This window comes from Lagopus muta, chromosome 2 (assembly GCF_023343835.1).
Source record: "Lagopus muta isolate bLagMut1 chromosome 2, bLagMut1 primary, whole genome shotgun sequence".
Taxonomy (NCBI): Eukaryota; Metazoa; Chordata; class Aves; order Galliformes; family Phasianidae; genus Lagopus; species Lagopus muta.
The window spans coordinates 88322443-88340355 of NC_064434.1; the positions used below are offsets into that span (position 1 = coordinate 88322443).

Consider the following 17913-nt stretch of genomic DNA (forward strand, 5'->3'; position numbering starts at 1 on the left):
TACCTGTAACTAGTGAAATACAGTACGCTCTTGTCTGCTTGGGGTTTCATCCTTCTATCTCTGACACCATTAGGATAAAACCTTTGTTCATCATTCTATTTCTGCTCCTGCAAAAGGTGATAAGTATTTAAAAAAAACAAACAAAAACTTACAATACCCTGTAGGCCAGTTGTATCATACACTGAAGCACAAGCAAAGTAGGCTGTGCTGATGAGCTTATAAAATACTGTCAGAGTGTATTAGTGAATTATTCAGTGTCACCATTACTTTTGTTCTGCTAATTTACTGGTGGAGGAAGTGACGGTGTGTATGGGAGATTAAGGAATCTATTGGATTCCTGAAAACGTGACTGAAATAAATGAAATGAGTCTTGATTTGCTTGTATAGGCTCTGATTTGCTGTAGGTAATTGATAGCAAGGTGGTCATGTGAAAACTGAGTGTTGCATTACTAGAAATTGGTTGTTTGTACATATGCAATTATTCTAAGAAGTAGGACTGCAATGATAAACAAAACGCTGATGTTGGCAGAATTGAGCAGAGTGAAAATCACTCCATGTAAGAACAAAATTGAAAGAACAAAGTACATTGCATAAGAGGTGCCATTGGCAGGAGAAACAGCTTTCACGTGCTTGTTGGGTACATATAAGAAAGATTAGGGCCTGTGAGGCCCACTCTGTGCCTCCGTATTACACTCCTATCCATATCCTCCGGTTTCTTTCCTCTGTGCATGGGGACAGTTGTCCACACATGCCAGCCCACTCTGACTAAGTGAATGCAATCTGGAAGGCCGCTGTGGGTTCCCCATCCCTGGAGGCACTCAGGGCCAGGTTGGATGGGTTCCTGGGCAGCCTTTGCTGGAGGGGCATCCCTGCCCCCAGCAGGGAGTTGGGATTGGTGGGCTTTAAGGTCCCTTCCAACCCAAACCATTCTGTGATTCTGTGACGAGAAGGCAGCTGGGAAACAGTTATACATGAAAGTGAGTTTTCAGCTGTTCTCTGAGTAGCTCTGATCACGTGTGTCCCTCCGCCAGCCTGCAGCTGAGGGAGCAGCTGACGGTGCCCTTTGGCAGCCTCCTCACCTTGTCTCACTTCTGGACTGGCACAAAATTGGACTCTGCTTTCCCACTGCTCTTGGGCCTTTCATAGTGTGGGCTGTGGGCTGCGTTCCCTCACCTAAGTAGGCTTAAGCAGGCAGCAAGGCACCTAACTGAGTGTTACTTTGGCACAGTGTCCAGTCCTGATGGGCCTTTTCTGCACACACAGCACAGGTAGGCAACCAAAAACTCTTCACCCTAGTTTTCTCAGGTATCTGCTCTCCCACCTGCTCCAGCAGTGGGCCTTGGGGTTTGTTGCAGCAGTTTTCATAGGAATATTACAGTTGGGAAAGGCCTCTAAGATCACCATACCCAAATCTCAGCCCAACATCCTCATGCCTGTTGACCATGTCCCTCAGTACCACACCTGCATATTTCTTGAACACCTCCGGGATGGTGACTTCACCACATCCCTGGGCAGCCTGTGCCAGTGCATCACCTCTATTTCTGTGAAGAAATGTTTCCTAATATCCAACCTGAACTTCCCTTGGTGCAACTTGAGGCCATTCCCTCTCATTGTTTCACTATTACCCAGGAGAAAAGGCTGATCCCCATCTCACCGCCACCTCATTTTAGGCAGTTGTATAGAGCAATAATACCTGCCCTGAGCCTCCTCATCTCCAGGCTAAGCAATCCCAGCTTCCCCTCAGGTCCTTCCCATAAGACTTGTGTTCCAGACCCTCCACAGCTTCGTTGCCCTTCTCTGGACTCACTCCAGGGTCTCAGGATTTTGGTAAGAGCCACAGGCAGGTTTCATGCCAGACTGGTGTGTTGTCATGTAATATGCTGTTGGTTTATTTTCCAACTGGCCAAAGTTCCTGTTAAACTCAAGTCAGCTGTGTTTACAAATACTTCATTGTGTAATATACTAAAGATTTTTCGCAGTGTTCGAGCAGGGCCAAAAATCTGCAGCTGAGAAATTTCCATGTAATATGCATTAGAAAAGTGTTACCCTAAACAAGTAATGGAAATTATTTCTGCTCCAGGAAGCAAAATGATGCTGAATGAACGAGAGAAGAGGGTTTTTCTGTGTCTCACCACAGCACAAGGTTGTGCCAGAACATGTTCCCACAACCTTTCAACCCATTCAGCACAGTCTGCAACTTTCTGACTATTTCTGCATATTGCACTCAATGATTAAGTGCTGGGGACTGTGATAATACATCCTTTCACCAGACACACACAACAGAATGCCATCTCAGCTGCTCCCGGACTGTTTTTCCAGTTACTCTTCCTAAAAATCAGATTATCAATAGATTATCCTTCTGATCATAAGGGCGTAAAACTTGGAGATGTGTTGTTCCTGGCTGGGACTCCATCTCTTAGTAATCAAATATTGTTCTTGTTGACAGTATGATCTCTTCATCTAACTGAAGCCTGTTGCAGGCTGCCTTTGCCTATAACACAAATGAAGTGGTTCCATGACTGCAGAATAACCACTGCAGGTGTGAAACAGTATGGCTATTAAATTGTACAAAGCTAGAGTACACAGTGCTTTCTCTAACACCCCCCGTTGTATAGTGGTATGTTAGCTTTGCTTAGCTTTCTCAGTCTCCTTACCAAATATGTTATAGCACTTCTCGTGGTTTAAGCTTGGTAGAAAAAACAATTTCTGCTGTGAAAGATTTTTCCATCACTCAGCAAAACTGGGGCACTGTGACCCCCACTAGCACAGCAGAGTTGCCAGTACAAGAGTTAGCATCAAACCACTGTGGTTTGCCAAATTTGTTGACAGTGGAAGAGAGTTTTCTTTTCTGAGTTGAAGATCTGTAATGTAGCACAAATACATCATCAGAACCGGTCCTGTAATGCCGGCTGACAGCAGTCAAGGAGCAGCACATCCCTGGTGACTGATTGGCAGCCAACTGACAGCTAAATCACCTCCATTTCATGTTGCACCTGGTGAAGAAAGGAAAACAAAACCAAAATGACACTATTACCATCAGAGTAGAGAAGTACAAAGCACAGTAACGTGGACAGGTACCAACAAGATCAGGTACCAGCCATTTGGTTCTCACCTGTGCAGAAGAGTATCTTCAGTATCTTGTACTCTTAAGGAGCCTTCATCCCTTGGACATGCAGGTGGCTCTTGCAGTGATGTGTGAACATAGGAGGCAAGAGGACCTTTGAGGACCTCCAGCATCAAGGAACATTTCAACACTAAGACCTAGGTCAATAAATGGAGAGGAGTAATTGTGGGTAGCTTGGCTCTGGATCCTATCCTGTACAGGTGAAGAGCCTCTACCTGGTGTCAGAACACGAGGCCACTGGGTAGGTTTTCCATATAGGTGTCTCTAAACAGGTTCAGGCCATGGAGCCACCACATTCTCAATGGGTCTCTGCAAGCCCAAGTGCTGCCTGATGGCGGATCCAAGGGTAGATGTAGTTGAGTTTCCATGCCTACCTTTTATCCTCCTTGCTAGATTCCCCACTTGGGCATCATCATCATATCATCATCAACACACTAGAAACCTTTTTTCATTAGAGGGAACTACAGAGGTTGAGTTAATGAGAATAAAAATCTCAATTCTGTTCAGCTCTAGGAAAGGAAAGACTGGTGTCTTCAAGCAGAAGCCCTGGATGCTCTTCTGTAATGCTTGAAAGATAGAACTCACTGGTTGTTCAAATCATCAGACAGATCAGTCTGTGAAAACATTTGCTGCTCTCCATGCCCTGTGCTGCAACACTTGCACACTGATATTCTTCCATTACCGAAGTCCTGCTGCGTAAAACAAACATTAATATGTTAGTCTTTGCAGCATAAAATCATGGCAAATAGATACCTTAGAAGCATTTTTTCCTATTTAGCTGTAAGTACTGATGTGTTTTTTTTATATTTCTACGATCAATACCCATCTTTAAATAAGAGAGACCTACCACCCTTCCTGTGAAAGCATTTCAAAGCATGGAGAAAGCAGAAAGCTCATGTTATGGAGAGGGGAACTGATGCAAAAAAAATGGGATCAGACAGCATCATGTGAACCCAACAGAAAAGCAGAAACACAGTAGATAAATGTTCTTGTCTTTTTCTTGTCTAACTTAAACCTCAAACCATTTGTACCACAGCAAGAAAGCGCTCTGCTGCCTTACATTTTGAATGGTATTTTACATGACCACATTTGTGTGTTTCTAAATAAAATCTTCTTTGCAGCAGACTGTAGCAGCCAGCTTCACACTTTTTCAAAGGAAAAGCTTCACCTTTGCTGTTCCTTGCCAGTACACCTCATTTAAATTGAGCCTGGCTTTTTGACGACCGCCCAAGGAGGTTTCTCTGCAACGTGAGCAGAACCACTGCACAGGGCCTGCTTGTTCCAAAGTGTGCTGGAGGGGTGCAGAGAAGTGTGTTGGCAGGGGAAAGAATACACAGTGCAACTCAAGCAAGCAGCCTGACCTCACCAACCACAGTTCTGCTGTCCCCCAGCAGCTTTCACACAGCTGTGATGCGTGCAGGCAGATTGGAAGCACAGCTTGCAGTCCCAGACAGCCCCACCTCAAAAAAGAAAGACAGAAAAGCCCACAGAAAAAGAAAAGGTATGCTCACTGGGTTGTAGCTAACACCAACACTTTCTTCTGCCACTTTTCTGATTTTTTGATAGGCTCTTGCATTTCTCAATGTGCTGCATACAGCAGGAAGTTATGGTCTGTGTTTAGCCTTATCACAGATAATGAATTTTGCATAGCAAGCCTGTGAGTGAGTCATTTGCTACACCAGATAAAGCTCTGTGCCAGGCACACTCCAAGAATACCTGCAAGTGTCCACAGGGCAAGAGTCTTGAGGCAAGCCCTCCTCTCCGCAGGGCTCTCTGCAGGCCATCTTACACATCTGTGCTTGTTTCTCCTCCCTTACAGTGGGGGTTGTTCCTCTCCATTTCACCTAATGCTGGAGGAGACTGCCCCTTGCCAAATGCATAACAATTCTGGAGGGAGAGGGACATCTCTGGAGATGCACTTTGCTCCAGCTGGTGAAGAGAAGAGAATGTACACTGCTCCCAAATTCAGAGTGTTAATGTAACCACAGGCTTCCTGCCTTGGAGCTGGGAATGCCAGAATATGCTCAACAGTCACCTCTCACTCTTCCTGGCACCTCATTGGGGATGATAGGGGCCCAGGGAAGGATCACTGCAAAACAGCCTGCAAATAGTAATTCATCCATTCACGGTGCAAAGGTGAACTATGTTGCTACAATCTCATGCTAATTTGGATACTCAAAAAATCTCTTTTCATAGAATCACAGAACTGTAGAAACATTTAGGCTGGAAAATACCACTAGGATAATGTGGTCTAACTATCAACCCATCCCCACTATGCCCACTAACCCATGTCACTCAATGACTCATCTCCACGGTTCTCGAACACCTCCAGGGATAGTGACTCCACTTCTTCTCTCAGCAGCCTGTCTTTATTATCAAGAAACCTAGGCTGCTACTGTTTCTATTCATCGATTCAATTTTCAGAAATCAGAGAATAATGTCACTCTTATGTTTCACTATATGGGTGAAGAGGGAGGCAACATATGGATGAAGAGGGAAAATTTGTTTTTGGGATGAAAGATGGTAAAATTCACAGGAGGAAAATCGAACACTGAGAACTGGCCTTTGAAATCGGACAGATCTCACTGTACAGATGTTCTGCTGTAGTCTGCTGCACAAGGAACTTTTAAGACTCTCGGGAAACATCAAGCCAATTACAGTCATTTCCTGTTCTCCTTACATACATTACTACATTTTTAATTATCATCCATATATGCACCACAACGAAAGATAGTTCCCGCCCTAAGGAACTGCCAAATCTAGGCAAGGTTGATGGAAGTATAACGTATTGTGGGTAAGCCACTTACACATATTAAATGTACCCAATTAATCTTTAGGATATACATGCAGAATCAACTGGAAACTTGTGTGCACACAGACACCACATCTCCAAATGAGGTAGAGATAAAATCATGCACACCTGGTGCACACCAGCAATATCTGCTGATCAGTTAGTTCTCTGCTCCTTCAGTCTCTCTCTGCGGGACCCTCAGGCCAGTGTGAAATCTGTACACAGCCTCAAGGCTGTGGAATATCTTGGTAGAGCTCTGACAGTATGATCTTCAGGAGGAGCCCATGCACTCATCCCTTGGCAAGCAGTAAGTGTGGGAATTGTGGCTGAATCCACTCTCCCCCTTTCCATTGCAGTGGACCTTCTGTGTCTGTAGGAGCCTAAAGAGATGCTTGGATGTTTGCAGAGATTTATCTTCTATTTTCTGTTCTAAACACAGAATTACTCCTTTGAAATACTGAGCCTTAAGCCAGTCCCTCAAGGCTTTAATGAGAATTTTGCCTAGGTAATAAAATGAATAATGGCTTCAGGTTTTGGCCCTAGATGAAAACAGCTGTTCTCTTGTGACAGAAAAGAACACTCCATCAGCATGAAGTATCTCCATGGTCACCAACACAGTAAATCATTTCACAAATCCCTGACCACTGATCTTTCAATTGCCTTGCTGTTTGAAATGGATATGAGGTCCGCAGTTAGGTAACCTTCCTAGTGCAACCATTCAGCTCTGTCTTGTTGCAACTAAGTAACTAAGGTTTGTTTTCACGACAAAGCACCTTGGAGTGAGGCAGGAGAGAAGAAGGAGGCAAAGTGCCACCCCAGGGTGCCTAATAAGGGGCAATTCCATAGAGCTTCTGGGCTGCTGTGGGTTTGTCAGCTCCGTAGAGTGACACAGGCAGGCACACACATGAACTGATGGGAATTACAGCAAGAACAAAACATCACAACCGGCCACGTTACACAGCGCTGTTCCCTCACTCAGATATTCAACAAAGTTCACTGGGTGTTATGACAGAAGACAAAAACATGTCAAAAGGTGTCTTGTATTTACTTCTTTTTTCCACATTACTGAAGGAAAAGACAAGATAAGCCATATTTCTTGTGCTATTCTTGTGTCAGTTAACTTGATTACATTCCTCAAGATCAGTTTTTAAATATTAGTGTCTCCTGTCAGTAAATTAGCCCACTTCTGTGTACAGTCCAGCATTTCAGCCAGAAGGCATTTTGCTGCCCAAGAGAACCAAGCTGGCATTTAAACATAATGGAAATAATTTATTTCTCAAAAGTATAAGTATTGTAAAAGTAGCTGTTCTTAAATTGCTCCATTTGTACCCCACCCAAGTGAGGTGATTCTCTCTTCCTGATGCATTCCATAAAGGAAAAAGTTCTTATCCTGAATGTTCCAAAACCTACAAGCCCACTAGCATCGTGGACCTGAGCCCCATGATGTCTGAGCTTCTTTGTTGAAGGCACATCTGAATGAGAAATCCCCATGTGAGCTGATGGCATGCTTTCTCTATCCCTTCTGAAATCTGCCTTTCTGATATCCATCCCAGGGAATGCTGGAGGGTGGACAGGACGGCTGTACCTCCCCAGCTGGGGTGCTGAGTACCAGGAGCAGTACTGAGGCAGTATAACCAAAGCACAGTCCTGCCGCATCAAAGAACAAGCCCAGTGAGGCCTTTAGAAAGAAAGATGAAAAAATATGCATTCTGTTTTTCTTCTATGCTGTTGACTACAACTTTACACAATAGTGCAAGGAAGGAAGTGAAGAAAGCAGCTTGCCGTGCTGCAGCACACCAACAACTTCCTGCAGCTCCTTAGGCCCATGAGGACATCTTCTGAAACACACTGTGGCAGGTAAGGACAGCACAGGGTGCATCAATGGCAACACTGACCATACCACGGGGTACTTCTTCATCTCTTTAGGTCAGGCGCCATATGCAAGCATCACACCTATCAACAAATAAATATGTGATATGTAAGTGGTAAGGCTACGAAACTGGTTGCCCAGAGAGGTGGTAGATGCCCGTCCCTGGAGATACTCAAGGTCAGGCTGGTCAGGGCTCTGAGAAACCTGATTGAGCTGTAGATGTCCCTGTTCATTGCAGGGGAGATGGTCTGGATGACCTTTTAGGATCCCTTTCAACTCAAATGATGCTATGATTGTATGACTATGCTTCCACTGGGTACAAAGCAGCAATGGGCTTTGCTTGGGCAGGTGCCCAAAGTCAGAGTGGAGCTGATACAGGTGGCACTTTCTCCACCTGTGTGCCCCCTCCTTGAGGGGGAAGAAAACAGCAGATCTTGTACAGAGCAATCCCACTGTCACCTGTTGATTCAGGACACATTCCCGTTGTGTAGAACATTTCCTTGCAGCCTCCCCCAAGGCTCCAGGGCTGCAGGCTAGCTTCCTGAAGTGGCACTGGGGAGGGAAGGAGGGGAGGGAGGACTGCCAGCACCACCCCCCCCACTCCCCCTCAGCTGCACTGCGCCTGTTCCCATTTAAAGTTCAAAGCCTTCCACATGGCAGCTGAACGGGACACTTTCCAAAACCTACAGGAGGCTGGGAAGCAGTCCAGTGTAACAAGGAGTATCCTGCCTGAAACAGAAGAAATGGCAAATAAGCATATGTGAAATGTACCCCTTTTTGTCACAACCAGAGCTGCTGTTTTGCAAACAACTTCCTCCTCACTTGCAGGAGCGCGTGCAGCCCGTCTTTGTGAGGTGAGGCTGCTGCAACCCAGAGGCTGACAGCAGCCATCCTCACTCCCCACATTACTCTGTTCCTACCTTCTAATTCCAGTCTCAGCACTACTAACCCTTTTGTCAGCCTCCCCCAATCCCAGACCTAACAAGCTCCTGCAGTGCCTTGCAGATGAGTTTATTTGTGGGATAAGGACTCATCACGTGCAAGACTTTTATAGGTCTAAGCCTTGTCGTTCTCCTTGAAGTCCTCGCTACAATTTCTTTCCAGCTAAATCCCTTTCAGTCTAGCTCCTGAGGTTGGATTCAGACTCCATTTCCTGTGGCTTTGGCTTGGCTGGGATTTGTGCTCTTTTTCTCTTCTTAATCCTTCAGCTTTCTTTTGCTGTATTTTTTCTTTGCCTGTAGCAGTGTTTGTATAACCAGACTTTAGCACAGCACTGAAATGGAAGCAACATCAGTCGGCCTCTGAGCAGGCAGCACTCATCCATGGGCATGGGAAGGGACAGAGAGAACCTCCTCATTTAAACCCACATTTGTACCATTCTCCCACATTCTCCATTTAAACCACAAATGCACCACATGCTCCATTTAAACCCACAAATGCACCACATTTGCAGATAGGACTTTCAATCATTATTTTTAAGAATGGTGAGATCTCAAATGTCATAGAAATTTCAGGCACAGACTTTGTGAGTCACAGACATACCAAAATCAGTTCCTCTTCATCAGCAAAGAGCCAAAGCCATTGCTACTCTGCACTTCAGTCCGTGCAGCGGCTGTAATAACACCCCGTTCAAAGCAGCATGAGGCTCCTGCTTTGCATACAGCAATGAAAAGCTGAAGGACATTGTGGGCCAGTGCTTCTGGCAGGGCAGCCCATGATAATTAAACAGCAGCAGCTACATATCTGTCGACTCAGGAATGGCATACTTTCCTGGTGAGCTGGCGGTGGCAGGTAATAAAGCTTGCGCACTCACCCTCCCACTACTAACAGAGCTGCTGGGAGCCTCTCCTCCCGGAGGAATGCTGGAGCAGGCACTGAGAGAGGCTGTGGTCAGCGCTGGGCAGGCGGTGGCTGCACACTCAGCACGCACCGCGTGTGCAGAGCCATGCATGCTTCCTGGGCAGCTCCCGGGTGCTGCTGGTAGGGAAGGCAAGATCCTTCCCACTCGAGCAGGGAGGAAACCTTTTCGCTTTTAGCAGTGTTTGGACCGTTTGATCTCATTCCTGTTAAAGAGAGATGGTTGCAAACGTGTACAAGCCCCCGCATTTTTTCTCAATATAAAATCCTCCCCACTACTTCACAAGTTCTTAGCCAACATCTCATTGATTACTGCTGCTGTATCTCCTCCTAAACAGATGAAGTATTTCAAGCACTTTGGAGAAAAGTATGTCCCCTCTCTGCACTGACGTGTGCAGAAATGCTTCTCATACTTTCTGGACCTCGCTTATCTTTCCCAAGGGCTGAGGTATGACGATCCTGGGTTATTCTTTTCCCTGGCACTCAGGACCGTGCCTCTGCTTTGCTCAGGAGGTGAGGGAGGTCACAATCTTCCCTGACGCTTTGCTGAAGTTCCAGTATTTCAGACGTATTATGAATTATAATGATACTAATTGCTTTAGAACTGAATCTTATTGCCTTATAATGTTTACAGACTTTATTGCAAATCATCTAAGTGCTCCTTTCAGGCATATTTCCTCTGAAGCAAGGAATACAGTATAAATGCCTAAAATCTCAGGAGCTGCAAGGGATTAGGACGCATGAAAAGATGGTTATTATTTCCTTCAGGAACTTCATGTTTCTGAGATATTCTTAACATCAAGCTCTTGCATCCCTTGGATACTCAAAGCTCCCGAGGGACCTGGGGAAGTTAGAGCCCAGCCAAGTCCACTTATTCCCACAGTTTGCTTTCCACACCTCATTAAAAAAGTAATCCAAGATTTCTCTTCAAAGCTTCAGCAGCCCTGCACATTGAAAAGAAACCTTTGGGAAACAAATCAGCACACACTGTTAAGTGCACACAGTACTCTGAGAAGGATTATTTGACAATACAGAAGAATTTCAGTGCAAAAACTAGAAGAGAAAAAAAATCTCAAAAAAAAAGAAAACCAAAAAAAACCACCAGCAGAAGATCTGTTGACTCCAAACAAGATCCCCAGGTCTTCAAAGATTCATCTGTGCTCATAAGTTCTACTTTAGTTAAGCCAGCGCAGTGCAGTAAGCCTTCCTGGCATGGCAGCAGTTATATTGGTATGTTTCAGTCCAGGTATACAAAGCAAAACAGAGTGTATTGGCATGAACATTTTTTCACTCTGTATGCAGAGTACAGGTTTGGTTGGCAATGCATATATCAACAGCAAAACCATATTCTACATGATAAAACTTCAGTGCCAACTAGATATAAATGCTGACCAAAGTTACATCTGTGCGAACATGCTTATTTCTTTCCCTTGGAGATCTATTTACCACCACCCCTCTTTGCCTTCCCTGCTGTACCTCCAGGTATCTCCATAGCTCCCGAACCTGTACCCAGGCCTGGATCCAGCCTGGGCTCCTCCAGTCCTCTCACAGTGCCCAAGGATCACACTGACTGGTTTGGTCATTTAAATTCCAGGTTTCCTCCCCATGCATGCATCCTCTTCTTTCCTATCAGAGGTGACCTAACCAGCTGCAGTAGGCAGCCAGAGCAAGCCCAGTTATTCCAGCAGGACAGGTGGGTGTTAGGCAACAGAGGTTCTTGCCTATTCCCACATTTTCATAAAGGAAATGAATACAGGGAATTAATACAATTCATGAGAGGTATAATTTTTGTCTTGCCATCAGACTGCCTCACCAGCCTGTTTTCCATTGCAAAGAGGTTTCCCTACGAATTGACCTTATTTTTCCCCACAGACATTTTCTCTCAGGCTCTGGCACATTGCTATTTACCAGGTATTTGAATGTGACTTTGCAGCAACCCCATAGGAGAGCCACCTATACTCAGTGATGTTGTCTCTGCAGACAGAGTAGGTATCAAATTGCTTCAAAGCATTGCTCACGGAACAATCCCAGCTCAGAAAACTCCTTTTCACCCCAAACACCTCCAAGCTTGCATGTCTGCAAGCTGGGGAAGCAAAGGGGTGGCTGTAGTGGGATTTCGATTCCTGATTACTGGGTTTCGGCCATTTACACAAGGAAAACCATAGCTGATGCAAGTGTTAAAAGTAAAGAGACAAGCTTAGAAATCTGCCTTCCTTCATGTTTACTCAGCTTGAGTGAGAACAGGCAAGCTACAAAGAACATGAGTGGAAGTGGGAACTGGAACACTGCGTTGATTCAACCATTAGCCTGAATCCTGCAGTGACCCAGATTGCAAAGATTAAAAGTGCCACAATCCTTGAACTAACGAAGTAGGTAAGTGGATAGGGCTTAATAATGGTGTGATACTTAGGTTACAATCTGTGTACAGTTTGCATCAAAAAGAAACTCTTCCTCTGTCTGATGCACTTACTTTTCCTCCTTCCCAGTCTGGCTGGAATTGGCATTTATACCTATGTAGAGTCTTGATCCTCACAGAGAAATGCAACAGTACAGAAATGACTCCATTTTTTATCATCAGCTGTTTTTCTCTTTTTCCCTTCCTTCCTTCCTTCCTTCCTTCCTTCCTTCCTTCCTTCCTTCCTTCCTTCCTTCCTTCCTTCCTTCCTTCCTTCCTTCCTTCCTTCCTTCCTTCCTTCCTTCCTTCCTTCCTTCCTTCCTTCCTTCCTTCCTTCCTTCCTTCCTTCCACTGTAGGCTGTTCAAAGAGGGCAGGAACAACTTATTTTCATTCATCTGTATGTTGGATGCAAACCACAGCTCCTATATTCCACTGGAACCACTACCTGCTGCTATTGAAAAAAAAAAAAAAAAAAAAGGCAAATAAATCATAAAGGGATGTGCAGTGAGAAAGTGCAATGATTACCTGGATAAAAAGTAAAAATAGGAAGGGCATTAGTTCAAGGAGAAGTGACATCTAGTACAATTATATGACACTGGTAGAGATGGAAAACAAGGCACCAACAGTACTTGTCAAATGAAAAAATATAGCACCACTGTGGTGAATGTGGGATCTGTAGAAAAGCCTGTACCTCTGTTACACTGCTTTGATAACAAAAGCAAAAGAGACACTGAGTTGTTAGGCTGCTGCTTAAAGAAGGAATATGGTACAAGAGAGTCACTTTGGAATTCAGATAGCTCAGAAATGTACCACTATCTCTAAGCCTCCGTTTCTGCAGGCAGAAGCACAGTGCTTGTGGCAACAGCTGTATCATTAGAGAGCAAAATGATGACTGCCTCTAATGCAGAAGGCATTTCAGGGTTGGCTGTCTCAGTGACACTCTGTCCATTTTGTGTCAGCCAGATCTCATGCACTGGGCGAGCCTGCTTGTCAAGGATCATAAAAGAAATGTTCAAGGACCATAAAGGAAATTTTTCCATTTTGTTCAGGAAGGGAGAAATCATGGGGTGTGATGTATTACAGCAGGGCTGTCTAACCCTTGGGAGGCAGGATAACAGCTCCTACTCCCCCTGAGTTCTATAGACTTGTGGGACCAAAGTCCACCATATATACCCATATCTTTGCCAATGCTGCTCACAAAATAAATACCTGGCGGATCCCCTGTAACTCCTACAGGGAAGTCCATCATCTGAGGTGTGAATATGGCTGCCAGCCTGGTATGTACTGGCATTTTGTAACCAGAGAAGTAGAAACTGCCAATAGTTTTTATCTCTCAAGTCTTAATTCTGAAGAATGCAACGCTTCCAGTTACAATAAAAATGATTATTGCAGCAGAAACCGTGGAGTTAGATGAGTAAATAATAACCATCTGACTCATTTCCTAACTCAGAGATGTCTGAAAACCCATGTTTTCAAGTCACAGAGCAAAATATTCTCTCTCAGCATTTCCACCTTTTCTCTTTATTGTGCATAAAGAGAGAAAATTCTGCAGTAAACAGGCCTTGTGACAATGTCTTGTTAGGCTATTTCCAGAGAAAACTGCACTTTGTGTTACCTACAGGCATATCACATCCTAAAGAACAGTGCAGATGTAGGAGATTGGTCTGCACCTTCCTGAACTGTTGGCACCACATGGCCCTCCAATCTGTGGTTTGATGTTTCTTTATCATAATGGTCAGATGAATCAGGATTGATTTTAAAACAACATTTCCATGCTGCAAGGAAGGCAGATCTTTAATAAGTAAATAGGGTGTGAACTAAAAGAAACCACAAAATGAGAGAATTGTGGTTTTGTTCTTGAGCAAACTTACTCAATTCATTGAATATTTTAGTAACACAGTATTACATATCAGGGTCTTTATTAAGTTGATCTATGGATGTTGCCAGAACTTGAACTGGCCATTTCATAGATGATATGGGTACGAGTTATTAAGCAGTCTTCCAAGACAACCATGAACACAATGGAACAGGTTGCCCAAGGAGGTTGTGGAAGTCCCATCCCTGAAGGCATTCAAGGCCAGGCTGGATGTGGCTCTGGGCAGCCTGGTCTGGTGGCTGGTGACCCTGCACATAGCAGGCAAGTTGAAACTAGATGGTCATTGTGGTCCTTTTCAACCCAGGCCATTCTATGATTCTATGAAATCAGTTTTTCTTGGTATATATTTATGGAGGTATCTGTTAAGATAAGAAGTTGCATGTCTTGTAATCAAGAATGAGCCACTAAAACACAGAACTCTTGTTAATTATGGGAAAGATCCCAAAATATCTGTGGTCCATGCGATCCTGATGACAGCCTCTCAGATTGGGTAAACATTTTAACACTGATATCTTGAAAACATACGACATGCTGAAGAACATAAACAAAAACCAATTGTTTTTACCTGTAAACAAAAATGGCACAATTGGAATCATTTGAATATTTTTTAAAATTCTGATTATATGACTCTAGGAACCTGGGAAGGATCCAATAAGAACAGTCAAAATGGTTGAGGCTGGTGATCTGTTCAGAGTCTACCTACAATTATTGCACGTGATATTTTGAGTTAAAAGACATTAGCAAGGGATTTGCAAAAATTTTGGATACTTCAGTAATTCAAAACAGGCATGACATATATTCAAAACAGGAGGCTTTTCCAGCAATCTGACCCCTGCCTCTTGTATAACCCTGTTCCCACTTGTCCTGCCTATTTTTCTTCTCACATAGATTTCCTGTGAAATTCCTGTGAAATTCCTGGCTGCCATTAGCATGACTGTGCATACACAGCCTGCTCAGTGCAAGTGCAATAGCCTTTCATCCAAGGTGACACAGCCTACCTTTCTCCATTCTGTTCTACTGTATCTCTCACTGGTGGAAATTTTAACTCCTTCTGACTCCATTTGTTTAACTGTTTCTCTTGAACACCAGTGCCTTATCCTCCCCTGCTCACTGAGAACCAGGAGCTGCAAGAGCTTACCTTCAGCCCATCGTTGAACTGCCTCTCTCTGATGATTATAGAGGGAGCATAGATCCCTAATTCAGGCACACCTCAGTGCTGTGTGTAAGATAACTATGCATGCATTCAGGCAGTTAATTCATGTGGGCATTGGGGTCTAATCTTTTGGTGCAGTTACTGTATCTCTGTGGACTTTTCCAATACCCAGGGTTGGAGCTATCCTAGAATATACATAAAAATAACCACATGCAGAAGTCATATGTGTGATGTAGAAGTGCAGCCTCAAAAGCCTTTGTGGAGAAATTGTCCCAGAGAAATGATCTCCCACAGACTCAGGTGAATTATCATCTCAGAACCCCACAGCCAGATACAGGCTTCATGAAAAGCAAATATGCTAGGTCTTCAAAAGTGGCCAATCTGGATCCGAAATTCTCCTGTCTGAGCCAACGTAGAAATGAGCACTCAATTAGGAACGCTCTCCACAGAACGTTATCAGTTGTGAGAAGCATCAATACTCAAAATCATGGAGTGTTTTCATCAGAATAGGTAGGAGGTACTACATTCATCTACATTTTATTTGGGCCCTGGACACACATCTGTTTCTTTCCCATATGGTTTTTGTACAATGTGCCAGTGAGCACAGTCCAAGGATTTTATTTTGTTTGTTTAAAACCTGCTTGCAGCCATGAGGTTTTCAAATTCACGCTTCTTTTCAAATGCTGAAGCAACACTCTAGGATGACATGTCACAAAAGCAAGGCTAACTGCTTTCAAGAAGGAAAAAATATATTAAAAAAATGACAAAGAAAAATGGGCCACTGTAAAAGCAGAAGGAAAATAGTGCAAGGTAATAACATCAACAATCAGAAAAAGCAGGCAAAAAATGTACAAGTGCTCTTTCAGTCCACGAAATATTCAAAGGAGAGCAGCAGTATTCAGTGGTAACTCCACAATGGCATTGCTGTCCAGATGCTTTGTTCTTCTCCTGTAAATATGGATCGAATGTTGAACACAGCAATTCCCTGTCAGAACATGAGGAATTAATGTTTCTATCTGTATTCAAATTTTCAGGACTTAAATCAAACAAACCTAAGAGCTGAAAATAGAATCTAGTTTCCACTTCTAAAATCCCATTTCTGCCTATCCCAGCCCTTCACAGCTGTTGATGGCTCACTGTGAAGATACCACTGCCTTCTCTTTCCAAAAGTGATGAAATGCAGTTTCCTACTGATTGGCACAGATATATATGCAAGCAGATATTTTCTCTGAGCTATTGGTTCTTTCTTCTGTACTGTCCAGACATGGTAGCAGGAATCTCTAAGTTAATTATCTTGCAATTTTCCTTCCTTAAAAATGTTCTGACTTCTTGTTCTCAGTACAAATGTGGCAATACTACTACTGGCTGTGTTTGGTTCTGAATGACACTGATTGTAGCAAACAGTGAAAGCTGTATGTTCATTCTGGCCACAAAGACAAGCCAGGAAAAAGAGAAACTGGATTTTACCATCAAAACTACCACGTATATTACAGATTCTCTAAAAGATACTGATTTCCACACTGGAAATCTATTCTGAGTTAATGAAAACATTGCTCCAAGATAAACTGATAATTATGAATAATTGGCTGCATGTAACATTGAGTAGGTAGCTGTGTAATACTATGCAGAACAAGGCTGATTAGATATGAAAATGTGTTCATGGGTCATGCAGTTCCATATGCTATGGAATTGAGATTTCCTGTCGTGCATAAAGCCGAATTCAAACAATCAAGATCCACAAGGCAAGTCTGGGAAGTTATAATGATTCTTACCTAGTCATGCAGCTACTTAATTTAGAAACTTCACCAAACACTGCTAGTCCTACTACATGTTTGGAAATGCCGTATAATGAAAATAAAGCAATTTGGGGTATCCAGCGTATGTATTTTCCTAAAACAGCTGGTTTTGTTTAGAATAACTGACCAGTTCAACTTAAGAGCACATATTAAAGGATTTGAGGTGGAGAGGACAAGGAATGTTAAAGAAGTCAGCAAGGCTGGGACGTGCCTCCTTTGTTACCCTGGAGCTGCAAGGGAGTCTTGATGGCTGCTCCCACCCATCTGAAGGAACAGGTTCCATGGAGCTCCTCAGGGACAGCTGCGGTAGCCAAGTTTTACAGACCCAAAAAAGAGGTCCCATGGAGCTCCAGGGTAATCGTGGTGCCTAGGGCTGAGCGTGGATGAGGTGTAGTTCAGGCTAGGCTGAGTGTCCTGGGGATAGGATTGAAGGTCTAGACTCTGGAGTCTTGTAGGTTTGATTGTGGTAGTGATGGATGGCTGTGACCAATACTGCGTTTCTCAAGATCTCCTTAGCTCCAGCCTCACACTGACCCATGTGCTAGCATATGAAATGGAGGTCACTTTATTACTCCCCCCAAAACCTGATGTTGGCTATATATTTGCCTGCTTTCTCAAGGAAATGGGACTTTTGCAATCACATAATCTGTTGGATATATACTAAGCACAACAAATCCTTAGTTAGTTGGCCAATTTTAACCATATTGGAAGAAGGACAGGGGTCTTAAAAATAAAAGCTCTTCTGAATGTCATGGAAACTATCACATGGTTTGCAGTCAGGAGACCACAGCAGTTATCTCAGCATGATAATAGATTGCTGGGAGAGCTCAACAGCCATGGGTTTTTGGCCAGTCTGTACATGCATCTTTGTTGGACAGTTGACACGCAACAGATCTCAGAGTCAGCCAAAGAACTGTCTGCATCCCATTTGAAAGAGAATTGGAGTACTGGGAAGGTTGTAGGGACTCACAAGGACAATTCTGGTTTATAAGGTGCTGTAGGACATTGGACACCTGCCATAGTAAAGCAGGCTGCATGAGTACTGATGCT

At 43.8% G+C, this 17913-nt stretch overlaps 1 long non-coding RNA gene across 1 annotated transcript in view; it reads left to right on the forward strand.

The window, feature by feature from the left end:
- The window catches only part of LOC125689325 (uncharacterized), a 249516-nt gene extending 238803 nt beyond the window's left edge, over positions 1 to 10713 (forward strand). The window contains exon 3 of the long non-coding RNA XR_007375200.1: positions 10700 to 10713. This is a non-coding gene — a long non-coding RNA (uncharacterized LOC125689325). The remainder of the gene's footprint in view (positions 1 to 10699) is intronic.
- The last annotated feature ends 7200 nt before the right edge of the window (positions 10714 to 17913 follow it).